The sequence below is a fragment of the Pelecanus crispus genome, chromosome 7 (assembly GCF_030463565.1).
Source record: "Pelecanus crispus isolate bPelCri1 chromosome 7, bPelCri1.pri, whole genome shotgun sequence".
NCBI lineage: Eukaryota > Metazoa > Chordata > Aves > Pelecaniformes > Pelecanidae > Pelecanus > Pelecanus crispus.
Genome location: NC_134649.1, coordinates 25,478,501 through 25,495,423, shown reverse-complemented (window position 1 = coordinate 25,495,423; position 16,923 = coordinate 25,478,501).

The following is a 16,923-nucleotide window of genomic DNA, read 5'->3' as shown; positions in this document are numbered from 1 at the left end:
CTGTTCATCCTCAATGACCTCCTGCCAGGCCCTGCTAGACTCACGGCACACTGGGCTGGTGTGTTTCTGGGCTTTGAGGATGTTGTCCCTGAAGATCCAAGAATAACCCACAGCCCCTTTGCCCTCCAGGACAGTCCAAGCAGATCCTTAACTACATAAAAACATCCCCCTGCAGTCCTGTGCGGCGATTCTGCCAGTTGTCCTACTTCTCTACCATCTCATAGACTATTGCAGCAGTGGCTGCCCTCAACACTCACAGCTGCATCCAGATCCCCCTTGTCTATCAGTAAGAGAGCAGGCCTAGTCAGCTCATCAACTGCCTGTGTCAAAATGTCTTCAACACCCTCCAGAAATCTCCTGGGTTGCTTGTGGCCAAACCCTGTGCCTGATCACTGTGGTCTGTCTTGCCTTCTTATTAAAGTCTGTTCCAGGCTATTTGCTCTGAGTGTGTTCACTATTGTGTATGTGTTTGGGGGTGAATATATGTACACACTGTGCTGGCCGACTCTAAGTAGGGCTGGCTGGAGGAGGATACCAGGATGTGGACAGACCCAGGGTTGGAGCTGCCCAGTGGGTAATAGCCCCAAGTCTGGGCAGGGCACCTGGGCAGACCCAAAGCTCAGGCATGCACAGGAAGGACTGCAGGTGTGTGTGCCTGTGGCTGTGTGCTACAGGAGATGCAGGACCACTTGTGACCTTCACACCCGATCAGCCTGAGGGGAGAACAGCATGGGGACAGTTGTGTTGGTCATGTTTGCACACGTGCTGCTGGTGGTGTAGTGGCTGTAAAGGTACTGCTCCATAGTGGCACTGATCTATGTATGGTCAGCTGTGTCTATCCTATGTGTGCATGGCTGTGTGAGTGTATAAGATCGTGTGTTCATGTGTTTGTGTATGCACATGTGTGCATTTGCCTGTTTCCACTGGAGTGTTTGGAATATTAGGCAATTTCTCCTGACTGCTGGTGCAACAAGAAGCTAGGTTGGATCTTAGGATTTAGGGATGCTTCTTGAGAGCCCCATCAGCATGGGGATGGTGTACAGGGTGTCAGGATGTCCTCAACATGTTTCCTTTTCCATGGGGGCTCATAGAGGCTTCCAGCCACGCAGAGGACTCATCTTCCTGTGGTCGCAACTTGAATCCAGTCCTGCAACTGGTCTACAGCCGAGGAGCCTTGTCTCAGGGTAACTGTTGGGGTAAGGGCTGGCAGACGTGTGTTGAGGGAGACTGTCTCAAGGATGTTTGCTGGGAAAAGAGACTGAGGGACAGATGAAAACTCACATGGCCTCATGGGTCATGCTTCCTTCAGCACAAGTCCTGACACAGGGTTCTATCCTTGCTTTTTATCTAGGAAGGATTATGGCATTAAGAGATGGGGAGTGGGGGTCACCAGTCCTTCTTCAGCCACTTCCCAGATCTGGTGGAGCACCAGGAAAGCAGGAACTTGTGGCTCTGCACCATGAGAATGCTTTGGGGTACCCACAGGCTGGGTATTGTCTTGGGTTACCTGAACATTGGCATTTTCCTCTCTGAGGAAACTTCCAGCTTAGGTCACCTCCCTTCTGATATCTCTCCATTCCTCCTCTGATCTGTCTGGCCATTCCTGGACCCCTCCCAATGCTCCCTGCTGGATGGTGAGCTGGCAATGTTATTTAGCAGACCAAGCAGGCTGTGGTACCCACACTGGCCGTGCTGGTTGGAGTGGGAAGTCGAGCCAGCTAGGTTGGGACCACTGCTGCTAAATCCCCTCCCCAGAGGTCTGTGGAGGTGGCAGGTGCTTGGAGAGTCTATTGAGCATTTCCAAAGGCACTAGAGGTGTCCAGGTGTGTCTCTAGATCCAGTTGGTGGTAATTTATTCAGAGTGACATTAATCACTCCTCAGGCTTCCTTCCTTGTGCCTGCTGGGCCCCCACTGAATCCCTTGGGGATTGCAGACCTTATTTGTCTGAGGATACCTTGATTTGGCAACGTACCTTTGGGTCACTCTACCTTGGGCAATCTACCCCGACCCGGTGGGGCTCCATTCACTGCTCACCCCAGGCATATGCTGTTCATGGAGATGCCCCAGGCTCTCCAGGTAGCTCCAGCTTCCTCTACTGGATGACATTGTCTGCCCTGTCACATGTAGGACAGCCTGGGTATGTATCTCTGTGGTGGGTAGACCTTGGCTGGCTGCCAGGTGCCCACCAAGCCACTCTCTCATCCCTTCTCCTCAGCAGGAAAGGGAGAGAAAATAAGATGAAAAACTCATGGATCAACATAAAGGCAGTTTAATGAAAGAAAGCAAAGGCTGCACATGGAAGCAAAACTTGGACTAGATGATCATTGTAGGTCCCTTCCAACTTAACTAAACTAAACCAAACCTATTCTATTCTATTCTATTCTATTCTATTCTATTCTATTCTAAAAAAAAGAGATTTATTCCCTACTTCCCATCAGCAGGAGATGTCCAGATGCCCACTGCACAGCACTTCTATGCTTGTTCTGCTGTTTTGAGTAAACCTTAAAATGTTTAAGTCGCTAATATAAATAATAGTCTCATTTTAAAATGGGTTGAAATCTGAAACAGATGAGTCAGTATTAAGGTAAAAATTTTTGCTCCCATTCCCCATGGGATTAGAATAATTGGGCTTGTTTTCTTGCATGAAAGGGGTCACTTCAGTAGTCGCAAAGATGCAGTGCTATGCTCTATGTACTGTGGGGAGAAGGAAATGAGAAGGAGCGGGGACCTACCTGAGTCTCCAGGGGGCTGTAGGATGGGGCTGTCCAGTTCTGGAAAACAAGAATGGGAGAGGAAGGCTTCACTAAGCAGGAAAAGCTCCTCAGCTGGTGAGGTGGCTTTGTTATCCCACATAGGCACCAGAATTTTGTAAAAAACTCAAAACTGTATTGCTATCAGAGGAAAGAGATACGTCAAGCTACTAGGGCTGAAGACTTAGTCAGGTCGCCGTCCAGGTCGCCGGCTGCGGGGAGTGCCTGAGCCTGTCACTTGCACCGGAGGGCAGCGGCGATGGCAAATGTCTTCGGTGTGACCAGGTAGATGATCTGCTCGGCCTGGTGGCAGAGCTGAAGGAGGAGGTGGAAAGGCTGAGGAGTATCAGGGAGCGCGAGAGGGAGACAGACTGGTGGAGCCGCACCCTGCCGTCCCTGGGCCCAGGGCAGCAGGCGGAGGCCCCACAAGGAGCGGAGGGTCCCCTACCCTCTTGCCAGCAAGCAGAAGGAGGGGATCCAAGAGATGGGGGGGAATGGAAACAGCTCCCTGCCTGGGGAAGCAGGCAAATCCCCTCCCAGCCTCCCGCACCTTCCCAGCTGCCCTTGCATAACAGATATGGGGCTCTGGAAGTCGAGGGCCAGGCAAGTGGGGAGGGAGGTGAAGGTGAAGGTCCAGCCAGGGGGTTGCTGAGGGCCAGTCAGTCAACCCCATGGATTACCACTGCCCCTGTTAAGAAAAAAAGGAGGGCAATTGTGGTAGGCGATTCCCTCCTGCGGGGAACTGAGGGCCCGATCTGCCGCCCGGACCCATCCCACAGGGAAGTCTGCTGCCTCCCTGGGCCCTGGGTTAGGGACGTTACTAGGAAACTCCCCGATCTCGTAAGGCCCTCCCATTATTACCCGCTGCTGGTTGTACAGGTTGGCAGTGATGAGATTACAGAGAGAAGTCCTACAGCAATGACGAGGGACTTCAGGGCACTGGGGCGACTGGTCGCAAGATCGGGAGCGCAGGTAGTGTTTTCCTCAATCCCGTTAATGGCAGCTAGGAGCGCTGAAAGGAATGGGAAAACTCACCTGATTAACAGGTGGCTCAGAGCCTGGTGCCATCGGTAGACTTTTGGGTTTTTTGATGATGGGGAGGTTTACATGGCACTGGGCCTGCTGGCAGCTGATGGAGAACAGCTGTCTCCAAAGGGGAAAAGGATTCTCGCCCATGAGTTGGCGGGACTCATTGAGAGGGCTTTAGACTAGATTTGCTGGGGGAAGGGGATATAAACGGGCCCGCTAGTGAGGAGCCCAGGGGCGGCATGGCAACATTGGGGGCGAAATCGATAGCCCAGCTCAAGTGCATCTACACCAATGCGCGTAGCATGGGCAACAAACAGGAGGAGCTGGAAGCCCTTGTGCAGCAGGATAGCTATGACATAGTCGCCCTCACAGAAACATGGTGGGACGACTCTCATGACTGGAGTGCTGCACTGGATGGCTATAAGCTCTTCAGAAGGGATAGGCAGGGAAGGAGAGGCGGTGGGGTGGCTCTTTATGTTAGGGAGTGTTTTGTCTCGTCATTGACTTAGCGTTTCTGTTTTGGCCAATTCACCTACTCTTTCAAAGACAGTTCCCAGGGATGGAGGAGTGAATCCTTTCAAACTTGTCCCTCACAGAAAACATGTTTGCCTTATCCAGTGCCGGGTGCAGCTGGACCCGTGCCCAGCCGCTCTGAGATGTTGGCCCTGCAGGCAAGGGGGGGAGTGGAGCCCAGTGAGGAAGGAAGGAGGGAGGGCAGATGCTGAGTTGCCTGTCAAAAGGGAAACTCTGCTTGGGCAGGGACCAGAGAATTTCTGCAGCTCCCTGACCCTGTTGCTCTTTTGGAACAGACCCTCTGATCTCCACCTTCTGCTGGACCTGTTCTGTAGCGCTACACGGTGAGCACCTCATGGCCAGGCACTTCAGGACTTTGCCCACTGCCCTGTACTGACAAGAGGAGCACCTCTTGTCTCTGGGGCCAGGGTGTGCAGGGGGTCCTGGGCCCCGGCTGCAGAGCTGGGCATTGCCTGCATTGCTCAGTGTCTGAGAGTCAGCCCAAACCCTGTCCCTATTTGTCAGAGGGGTGATTCTGAGGAATGTAGCATCTCCTGTTTCATGGCACAGATCAACCAGTGCCTTAGAAATGGCCCCTCTGAGAGATTAATGCAGCTCTTCCCGGACATGAGATGAGGCCTCAGCATGGTGATCCCTGTAGAAGAGTGTAAGGAGTCCGTCACTCAGCTGTCTGACCATGAGCACTTCACTCCTGTTTTGTTCCTGGCTCTGGATTTCTGTCTTTCCTGCACAGCCAGAGGGGTTAAGGAGATGCTCTTGTTGTGAACAAATGTTTTGGAGGAATTGAGGCTGCCCTGGAGCAGGGCTGCTTGAGGGACCTGTAATGTTAGGCCCAGGATGACAAGTGAGTGCTCAGTCCCCTGCAAGGCTTCGCAGCCTGATCATGGTGCTTATATTTGGCTGCCAGGTGGAGCAGGGGTGTGAGATTTGATGCTGTCTGGCTGCGTCAGGACATAAGGCACCTGCAGTGAGGTTTGGATCACAACTTCCCTTAGACTTTTTCCTGCATGGGATATTTCTGCTTCATACATATAAGGAACTGAGCCTCTCTCCCACCCTCTCGCCCACCCCCTCATCCCCCCGCCCCAAGAAATAGATCCTCTTCCTCCTCTTCCAATTGCTGAATAGTTTTGAAGAACCTCGGGTAAGCTTGTTGCAAGCCAAAACCATACTTCTATATCCTAAAGAATATCCCTTCATACACTTTCCCTGATCATCCACTTTATCTCATAAAAGCTGTTTGCATTTTTAGTTTTGAAAGAGTACAAACCAGCGAAAGTATACTTGTGTGTACTCACAAGTTTTCAGGAACAGTGCAGAAAGCAGTTGCACGCTATAGTTATAAGTGAAAAAAAAGCAGCAGGGTTTTAAACCAGTGAAAATTAAGCCATCAGTAATATTATCAGAACAGACCCAATGGATGCTTCAAGGGTTGTATGACATTTGTATAACAGAGTTGGACTGTACAAGACTGGGTTCAGCCATACTTGCCACACAAAATGCGTCCAGCCAACAGAAAGTAACTCTAAAACCAGTGTAAGTGGAGGGTGAAGTGTATATAGAAATGATGGCGGGGATGACCCCTTTTTCTCCAGTATAATACCGTATCATCACTCTCAATGTTTGGTTGACATATTTGCTGTGCAGGTGTGGGGACTACATCCTCATGCTCAATCTTTCCCTGGTGAATCCTGGAGCCTTCACGGTTTGCCGCTGAAAAAGCCATACACAAGAAAGGGTGAAGGAACATCCCCTTTGGACAGTGTGTTTGTGGCCAACGCACAGGTCATATTCCACTTTTCAATAAGCCCCTTTCTGGCTGCGTGTGGAAACTCCTCCCAGGGTTTTGGTAATCGTTCAAAAAGGAATGGCTAAGGAATCCACTTTATCCATATACTAGCATGTCACTTGGAGAAAGCCCCATTCGCTACCCTGATCTAAGAGCACTTTACCCTCCTGCATCTGCGGCCAAGAAAGTGGGTAAAATGAAAGGTGTAGTGATCCACGCTCTGTGGACTAACAGATTCCTGGAAGAATTAACACAGGAGAGCTATCAGTGCCTCTGCTGGCATGGGGATTAGCTCCAGCAGCATACAGGTTGCAGCCACTGCCCTGCAACAGTCAGTGAATCTCCTCCCAGGATGTGCCTGGTGGCTGTCAGACAATTTGTTGTTGAACCGCTGCTGTTTTCCAGGGTACCTTTAGCATACTACGATGGCAAGAGAAGAATACCAAGGACTTCCTTTTGGAAGCACTGGAGGACCTTACTCTGCATATTTTTGAGACCTTTAAGTATAAATTATCATATATTGATTATGATGAGATGGCTAATCTATCCAAGTATTTGCTCAAGAAAGCCAACAATCCAGTTAAACTTGCAGACTACATGTGTGACCACCATGGAGCTAACCTTGCTGTGGATGTAGCTATCTACGTGCTTGAACAGATCAACCAAAGAGCCACTGCGGCTAAACTCCAACAGGAGAAAGGAAAAGGTGAAGGACTTTTGGTTACTGGCACTTTTGTATCCTTTTTCACAGTTCCTAGAAAATATGTACGAGAACCTTCATAAATAGAGAGACATCAGATTTCAATCCCCTGTGGAAGCCTGAAACACAAAGGACCCCAGGGCGCTGCCTCCTTACACCTGGAATTGCATGACTCTCCTCTTGCCATTGGTCTTCCTGGTCATTTAGGTGACTGCTGCCACAATCTCATAGAACCGTAGAATCATTTAGGTTGGAAAAGACGTTTAAGATCATCCGGTCCAACCATTAACCTAACATTACCAAGTGCATCACTAAAGCAATTAAGGGTAGAGTAGAAATTTCACGTTTCCTGGCTTGGTGGCTGGATGGTTTTTTAATGAAAGTAAAAACTAGGAATGATTAAGATTGGAAAGGACCCTAAGATCATCATTCCAATCATCAACCCAACACCACCATGTCCACTAAAATGTGTCCCAAAGTTCCAAGTCTACCTGTTTTTTGAACACTTCCAGGGATGGTGACTCCACCAACCTCTCTGGACAGCCTGTTCCAATGCTTGACTACCCTTTCCATGAAGAAATTTTTCCTAATATCTAATGCAAAACTCCCCTGGCGCAGCTTGAGCCCATTTCCTCTCGTCCTATTGCTAACTACATGGGAGAAGAGACCAACACCCACCTCACTACAACCTCCTTTCAGGTAGCTGTAGAGAGCGCTAAGGTCTCCCCTCAGCCTCCTCTTCTCTAAGCCAAACAATCCCAGTTCCCTCAGCCGCTCCTCATAAGGCCTCTGCTCCAGACCCTTCACCAGCCTTGTTGCCCTTCTCTGAACTCGCTCCAGCACCTCAATGTCTTTCTTGTAGTGACGGGCCCAAAACTGGACACAGTATTCCAGGTGCGGCCTCACCAGCGCTGAGTACAGGGGGACAATCACCTCCCTGCTCCTGCTGGCCACACCATTCCTGATACAAGCCAGGATGCTGTTGGCCGCCTTGGCCACCTGGGCACACTGCTGGCTCATGTTCAGGCGGCTGTCTACCAACACCCCCAGGTCCTTTTCGGCCAGGCAGCTTTCCAGCCACTCTTCCCCAAGCCTGTAGCGTTGCATGGGGTTGTTTTGACCCAAGGGCAGGACCCGGCACTTGGCCTTGTTGAACCTCATACAGTTGGCCTCGGCCCATCAATCCAGCCTGTCCAGGTCCCTCTGCAGGGCCATCCTACCCTCCAGCAGTTCGACACTCCCACCCAGTTTGGTGTCATCTGTAAAGTTACTGAGGGCGTACTCAATCCCCTCATCCAGATCATTGATAAAGATATTAAACAAGGCTGGCCCCAAAACAGAGCCCTGGGCAACACCGCTCGTGACCGGGCGCCAGCTGGACTTAACTCCATTCACAACTACTCTCTGGGCTCGGCCACCCAACCAGTTTTTTACCCAGCAAAGACTACACCCATCCAAACCAAAGCTGCCAGCTTCCCAAGGAGAATGCTATGGGAGATGGTGTCAAAGGCACTTCAAAGGTGAAGTCCAGGTAGATGACGTCCACAGCCTTTCAATCATCTACCAGGTGGGTCACCAGGTCATAGAAGGAGATCAAGTTGGTCAAGCGGGACCTGCCTTTCATGAACCCATGCTGGCTGGGCCTGATCCCCTGGTTGACCTGCACTTGCCTGTTGAGTTCACTCAATATGGACCTCTCCATAATCTTTCCCGGCACCGAGGTCAGGCTGACAGGCCTGTAGTCCCCCGGATCCTCCTTCCGGCCCTTCTTGTAGATGGGTGTGACATTGGCAAGCCTCCAGTTACCAGGGACCTCCCCTGTTAACCAGGACTGCTGATAGATAATGGAGAGTGGCTTGGTGAGCTCCTCTGCCAGCTCCCTCAGTACTCTCGAGTGGATCCCATCCGGCCCCATAGACTTGTGAGAGTCCAGGTGGTGTAGCAGGTCATTAACTGCTTCCTCCTGGACTATGGGGTCTCTATTCTGCTTCCCGTCCCTGTCTTCCAGCTCATGGGGCTGAGTACCCTGGGGATGACCGGTCTGGCTATTAAGGACAGAGGCAAGGAAGGCATTAAGTACCTCAGCCTTTTCCTTGTCCTTGGTGACAGTGTTCCCCCCGACATCTAGCAAAGGATGGAGATTCTCCTTGGCTCTCCTTTTATTGTTGATGTACGTATAAAAACATTTTTTGGTATCTTTTACAACAGTGGCCAAATTGAGTTCTAGCTGGGCTTTTGCCTTTCTAGTTTCCTCCCTGCAGGACCTAACAAGATCCTGGTACTCTTCCTGAGTTGCCCGCCCCTTCTTCCAAAGGTGGTAGACTCTCTTTTTTTCCCTGACTCCCAGCAAAAGCTCCCTATTCAGCCAGGGCAGTCGTCTTCCCCACTGGTTCATCTGACAGCACATGGGGACAGGCCACTTCTGCGCCCTTAAGGCTTCCTTCTTGAAGAACACCCAGCCTTCCTGGACCCCTTTGCCTTTCAGGACTGCCTCCCAAGGGACTTTCCCAAGCAGCATCCTGAACAGGCCAAACTCTGCCCTCTGGAAGTCCATGGTAACAGTTTTGCTGCCCCTCCCCTTTACATGGCCAAGAATCGAGAACTCTTATCACATCGTGGTTGCTAAGCCCAAGACAGCCTCCGACCACGACATCTGCCGCAAGCCCTTCTCTGTTAGTAAACAGCAGGTCAGGTGAGGCACCTCCCCTGGTAGGCTCGCTTACTAGCTGCATCAGAAAGTTATCCTCCACACACTCTAGGAACTTCCTAGACTGTTGCCTCTCTGCTGTGTTGTATTTCCACCAGACGTCTGGCAAGTTGAAGTCCCCCACGAGAACAAGGGCTAGCAATTGCGAGACTTCTGCCAGCTGCTTGTAGAAGGCTTCATCTATCTCTGCATCCTGGTTGGGTGGTCTACAGCAGACTCCCAACAGAACATCCGCCTTGCTGGCCTTGCCTCATCCTTAGCCATAAGCACTTGACCTAGTCGTCACCACTGTCAAGCTCCATACAGTCAAAACACTCCCTAACATACAGAGCCACCCCGCCGCCTCTCCTTCCCTGCCTATCCCTTCTGAAGAGCTTATAGCCATCCAGTATGCCTCTCTATGTGCAGGACTTTGCATTTCTCTTCACTGAACTTCATGAGGTTCCTGTCCGCCTAGTTCTCTGTCCTGTTGAGATTCTTCTGAACGGTAGCACAACAACTGCTCCCAGTTTTGTACCATGTGCAAGCTCACTGAAGGTGCACTCTGCCCCATCATCAAAGTTATTCATAAAGATGTGAAACCACATCAGACCCATTCTTGAACCCTGAGGTAGTAATGGCCTCCAGCTGGATTTTATGCTGCTGACACATCTTTGAGACCAGCAGTTCAGACAGTTTTCAGTCCCACTCATTGTCCATTCATCTAGCCCATACGTAATCAGTTTGTCTATGAGCATATGGTGGGAGACAGCATTGAAAGATTTCCTAAGATCAAGATAAACAACATCCACTGCTTTTCTCTCCTCCACCAAGCCAGTCATCTCATTGCAGAAGGCTATCACATTGGTTAAACACATTTTTTTCCTTCTTATATCCATGCTGACTACTCCCAATCATCTTGTCCTTCATACATGTGAAATGTTTCCCTGGATCCTTTTTAACGTCATCTTCTCAGGGACCGAGGTGAGGCTGACCAGCTTGTCATTCCCCATATCCTGCTTCTTGCCCTTCTTGAAGATGAGTGACATTTACTTTTTACAGTTCTCATGAACTTGCCCGAGTCCCCATCAACTTGCAAAGATAATCAAGAGCGGCCTCTTAAGACATTGCTCAGCTCCTTCAGCACTTGTGGGTGCATCCTGTCAGGTCAGAAGGACTTGTGTGTGTTCGGTTTGTTTTAAAGTTCTTTCAACCTGATCCTCATCAGCTGAGGAGGACCTTGGTCTTCCTTGCTCTGGACTTTCCCACTGACCTCAGGGGCCTGGAATTCTGACGGTAAATATTATTAATAAAGAATCCAACAAAGGTGGCATCGAGTACTTTCAGCCTTTTCTGTGCCCAGATTCATCCCTAGGTGGGCTTTGGCTTTCCTATCCCCATGCCTGCATGCTTTGACAGAGCCTTGTCTTCAGAACAGTCTTTCATGGTTTATTGGGCATAAATTTCAGGGTTTCGCTAGCAAGGTGCTGCAGGGGTGTCCTTTGCGGAAGGAGGCCATGTACTGCTCTGAGCCTGTCACAACTGGTTCCAGCTGGCGCTGAAACAGATAAAACCAACCCGCCAGGTGTTAGAAACGCAACCAGTCAGAGAAGCATATGGCATCTGTGCTCAAATATATTTAAGAGAGGTTGCTAGCTGTTAGCTTGCTGGGCAGGGCTACCTTGACATGCATTGAATTGTTCTTGGCCTCCTTTCTCTATTCTTTCTTTGGTTCTGTTGTTGTGCTTGGTCTGTGTGGCTATATTTCTTTGTGGCCAACCAGAAAAATTAAATTTTTTGAGGGATGGGTCATATCCTGCATCCCCATCTCAATAAATGACACACAACCAGTTCAGGGTTTTTCCGGGGCATTCCCTGTACCAGTTTCCTCCAAACCTTGAGTTGTGAAGTTTTCCTATACCAGGCCGGACACCATCAGCTATAACTGCAAGATGGCATCTTTGGAAAAAGAGTCAAGAAACCATTCTGACCACTGGAGGTGAACAGACACCTCTGTGTGTGTGTGTGTGTGTAGTCAGGAAGACAGAACTTTTCCCCGGTATTCCCCCAGCCTCTGCTTCCCTTTTCAGGCCGGGGAGGAGGAGGCAGGGGAAGGGAACAATGGACACGTCCCCAGTCATTGGAAATCGATGGCAGATACTCCTAAGCAGCTTATCCTACTGGCACCATCAGGCAAGGCATAGGGGACTGGCGAGACCACTACCCTGACTCAGGAGGACACATTGTGTGCTAGCCACCCACCAGCACCCAGGTACTCACTGTGGCCCAGGAACGGTAGCAAGAAAAGCCAGTCCATCCTAGTCCAGGACAGGGAGAGAAATTGCCTCATATACTGCACTGGGGCATCTCCCTGCAGCTGCCAAGGAGGAGGCTGGAAACGTGGTGGAGGAATAATGGGGAGAGCAGGCAGGTGCCAGTGCTGAGCTGGAGTCAGTCTCAGATGCAGTACTAGAATTTCACTTTTGTCTCTGGCTGGAGCAGGACTGCTAGAGAAGCAGCACCCCCACCCCAGAGCAAGCAGGGTCCAGCCTGGGCCTGGTGTCTGGAGGCCTTGGGGGTCCACTGGCCTCATGAGCAGCAGTTGAACCTTTTGGTCAAAAGTAAGCCTGCCTTCACCCCCACCCTTGCTCTCTGGCAATCAGACCCCTAGCATCCTTGAGTCTCAGGGCTGCTGTAAAGACGCATGAGGAGCCGGGCTGTATCTGTGGCCCTGGAGGTGAGGAACAACCTTTGGGATAGCTGTGGTAGCTTTTGTGCCTCACACCAGCAGCTAACACTGAAGACCCCCTACTGAGTGCCCCACTTCTGAGTTACGTTCAGTAGACTGGAAGCCTGAACTTCACAAGAGAGAAAGATAAACTCTGGAGCCTTTCTCTATGCTCCCCTGGCTGCATTTACATGTGACACCTGCTAGAGCAAAAGGAGGTACTAAGGCCAAGCTGCTGTACATTCTGTACCTCCAGGTCTGAGGACTCAAGCAGAGGAGACTGAGTCAAGTAGGGCTCAGGGCAATATCTGAGAAGGAGAAAGCCAAGGGGAAGATCCCAGTGTCAAAGTCAGGATGGAACCTTGCAGCTGGAGAGTGAGTGGGAAGGAGTGGATGAACATCAAGAAGTCATTTTATTCACAGTGCAGATGCACTTAGTGTTGTTTGCCAGGTTAAATGCAGCAATACTAAGTGTTGTGGAGCTCCAGTCAGCCTACAAGGAAAACATTTGCTGAACAAACAGGAAGGCTGTCTATCCAACCCCTGCCTCCAAAGGCCAGTTGGCTGGGGGTGGGCAAGAAGCGGGGAGGGGTGTAGCCGGGACAGCTGACCCAAACTGACCAGAGGGATATTCTATAGCATATGGTGTCATGCTCAGCAATAAAAGCTAAGAGAAAGGAGGAGGGGGGTGAGGCATTCATTATTAAGGTGCTTGTCTTGTGAAGCAAATGCTGTGCACACTGAGGCCCTGCTTCCCAGGAAGTGGCTGGACATCTCCTGCTGATGGGAAGTAGGGAATAAATCTCTTTTTTGTTAATAGAATAGAATAGAATAGAATAGAATAGAATAGAATAGAAAAGAAAGAATAGGTTTGGTTTAGTTAAGTTGGAAGGGACCTACAATGATCATCTAGTCCAAGTTTTGCTTCCATGTGCAGCCTTTGCTTTCTTTCATTAAACTGCCTTTATGTTGATCCATGAGTTTTTCATCTTATTTTCTCTCCCTTTCCTGCTGAGGAGAAGGGATGAGAGAGTGGCTTGGTGGGCACCTGGCAGCCAGCCAAGGTCTACCCACCACAGAGATACATACCCAGGCTGTCCTACATGTGACAGGGCAGACAATGTCATCCAGTAGAGGAAGCTGGAGCTACCTGGAGAGCCTGGGGCATCTCCATGAACAGCATATGCCTTCAGCCCTGACATATTCCCAGCAGTCACCTCCTCCACCCACAGATATCAACTGCTTTTCATTTCTGGGCTGAAACATAACTGGAAGGATTTGCTGAAGCCCTCATGAACCATGCTGTTTCTCACTGCCATCTCTTGACACTCTCTCCCAGCCCTGTACACGTGCCCAGCAGTGCCTCTCAGGTGGAACCCAATCACCTGTCAGAACAAGCCTTGGGATTCCTGAATTTTTTGTGATGCCTACTATGACCTTCCTGGCTCTCTGCAGAGCTCTTGGGGAGCATTATTGTCTATAGCAGGGTCTTTATGATCGTCTTTTATGATTTTTTTTTTGTCTTTCTTTGATTCTTCTGTGCAGGAACAGGAGTCACAGAAAAGCACCACATACTGGAGTGAGTCCAGTTCAGGGCCACAGAGATATTTTAAGGACTGGAGCACCATTCATATGAGGAGAGGCTGAGAGAGACGGGTATGTTCAGCCTGGAGAAGAAAAGGCTCAAAGGGGCATCTTAATGTGTATAGATACCTGCTGGCAGGGAGGGAAGAGGGAGACAGACTCTTGTCAGTGGTGTCCAGTGACAGGACATGGGGTGATGGTCACACATTGGAACACGAGATTTCATTTGAACACAAGAAAATATTTGTCCATGTTTCAGCTGGGATAGAGTTAATCTTCTTCCTAGTAGCTGGTATGGTGGTGTGTTTTAGATTTATTGTGAGAATAATGTTGATAACACACTGATGTTTTAGTTCTTGCTAAGTCGTGTTTATACTAGTCGAGGACTTTTTAGCTTCCTGTGGTCTGCCAGGTTCACAGGAAGCTGGGAGGGGGCACGGCCAGGACAGCTGACCCAAACTGATCAAAGGAATAGTCCATACCGTATGACGTCATGCTCAGTATATAAACTGGGGGGAGTTGGCCGGGGGACAGTGACCGCTGCTTGGGCACTGGCTGGGCATCAGTCACCAGGTGGTGAGCGATTGCATTGTGCATCACTTGTTTTGTATATTCTTTTATCATCATTATCATTACTTTCTCTTCCTCTGCTGTCCTATTAAACTGCCTTTATCTCAAGCCACAGGTTCTACTTCTTTTTTTCACCCTGATTCCCTCCCATCCTACTGCTGGGGGGGGGGAGGGTGAGCAAGCTGTGTGGTGCTTAGTTGCCGACTGAAGTTAAACCACAACAACAGTCCTTTGCTGTGAGGCAGGCCAAGCACTGGAACACATGGCCCAGAGAGACTGTGGAGTCTCCATCCATGAAATATTCATCAGCAGGCTGGACACAGTTATGGCCAACTGGCTCTAGCTGACCCCACTTAAGCAGGGGGGCTGGACTAGGTGATTTCTAGAGGTCTCTTCCCAACTCAGTGGCTCTGTGATTCTGTGCTGAGCTGATAGAGAAAAGCTAGATGACAAGCTTCAATGAAATGTTCTGGTTTTGGATGGCCAGATTTGCACTAATCTGATCATATCCCTGTTGTCTGTGTAATGTGTCTTTCTATATGAGTGTGTATATATGTGTGTGTGTGTGCAGGTGTAGGTAAAGGCATAGGTATACATATATATGGTTACTCGACAAAATACATTTCCTACTGACACTTGGAGAAATTTTGTTCTGAGGAACTACTTACTATATTTATATTGACGTTTCATACCTTGTCTTCTGCCTCACTGTCTTTTCTTCTTCCTCTGCCTATTCGGTCTTTACAGAGCTCTTCAGGACAGATTCATTAACTCCCTGAGTAACTCGGAATGGAAAAGACCTCTGGACATTATCAGGAGCTCAACGCTAGAAGGAACCAGAGGAGACTTCTCAGGAGCACACCTCCAACTTGGCATCACTCACAAACATGCTATGAAAGGGCTCCGTTCCTTTGTCCAGGCCATTAATAAAGATATCAAACTGTGTCATGCCACGTGTTGGATCACTCAGGGATGCCACTAGTAACCAGCTACCAGGTGTACTTTGTACCACTGATCACAGCATTTTGGCCTAATGGACCAGCCAAGTTTCCACCCGCCTATGGCTGATTCATTTAGTGAATAGCTCACCAATTTAGCTGTAAGAAAACTGTAGGTGAGGTGTCCCACCTATGCCCTAGGTAAAGTGAAGAAAATACCCTGCTTTCCCCTTTTGCCCACAGCCAAGCCTGTCAGGGATGATCTCCATTTCCCTTCAGTGGCTCTTCCAAATCTCATCTTTCCTGTGAAAGGAAATTACTTCCATGAGGATTTGCTCTATCACCTTCCCAGGGACTGAGGTGACACTAACCAGCCAGTCATTCCCCAGATTCCCTTTCTGACCTGCTTGAAATCAGATGTGCTGTCAGCCTTTTCCCAATCATCAGAAATCCCCAACTGCCATGACATTGCCGTCTCTTGATGATCAAGAGCAGCCTTGCAATGATACCAGTCAGCTCCCCCAGCACCCTTGGTTGCATTCCATTTGGTCCCATGGTGTGTGTCCAGATGGCATCACTGATCCCTAGTGGCATCTTCTTCTACCATGGGTGAAGCTTCACTACCATAGACACCACGAGAAGATTTCGGGACCAGGGAGGCCTCTGGGCAGATCTTACCCAGAAAACACAAGGTCAATGAATTCCTTCACCTTTTCCTTGCCCCACTGGGCACAAGAACCAAGTTCCCCTTAGCTGCTTTCCTTGCGCTGATAGTGCACTTACAGAAGCCTTACTGGTTACCCTCCCCATCCCTGGCTAGTTCCAGCTACAGCCGAGCATTAGTTTTCCTGAGCCACCCCTGCACTCACAGGCCATGTCCCTATCTGCTTCCCAGAGCCTGTTCCCCCTCCACTTTCTCTGCACTTCCTTCCCGTGTTTGAATTCCAAAGTCAGCGGGTCCCTGTTCATCCTCAATGACCTCCTGCCAGGCCCTGCTAGACTCACGGCACACTGGGCTGGTGTGTTTCTGGGCTTTGAGGATGTTGTCCCTGAAGATCCAAGAATAACCCACAGCCCCTTTGCCCTCCAGGACAGTCCAAGCAGATCCTTAACTACATAAAAACATCCCCCTGCAGTCCTGTGCGGCGATTCTGCCAGTTGTCCTACTTCTCTACCATCTCATAGACTATTGCAGCAGTGGCTGCCCTCAACACTCACAGCTGCATCCAGATCCCCCTTGTCTATCAGTAAGAGAGCAGGCCTAGTCAGCTCATCAACTGCCTGTGTCAAAATGTCTTCAACACCCTCCAGAAATCTCCTGGGTTGCTTGTGGCCAAACCCTGTGCCTGATCACTGTGGTCTGTCTTGCCTTCTTATTAAAGTCTGTTCCAGGCTATTTGCTCTGAGTGTGTTCACTATTGTGTATGTGTTTGGGGGTGAATATATGTACACACTGTGCTGGCCGACTCTAAGTAGGGCTGGCTGGAGGAGGATACCAGGATGTGGACAGACCCAGGGTTGGAGCTGCCCAGTGGGTAATAGCCCCAAGTCTGGGCAGGGCACCTGGGCAGACCCAAAGCTCAGGCATGCACAGGAAGGACTGCAGGTGTGTGT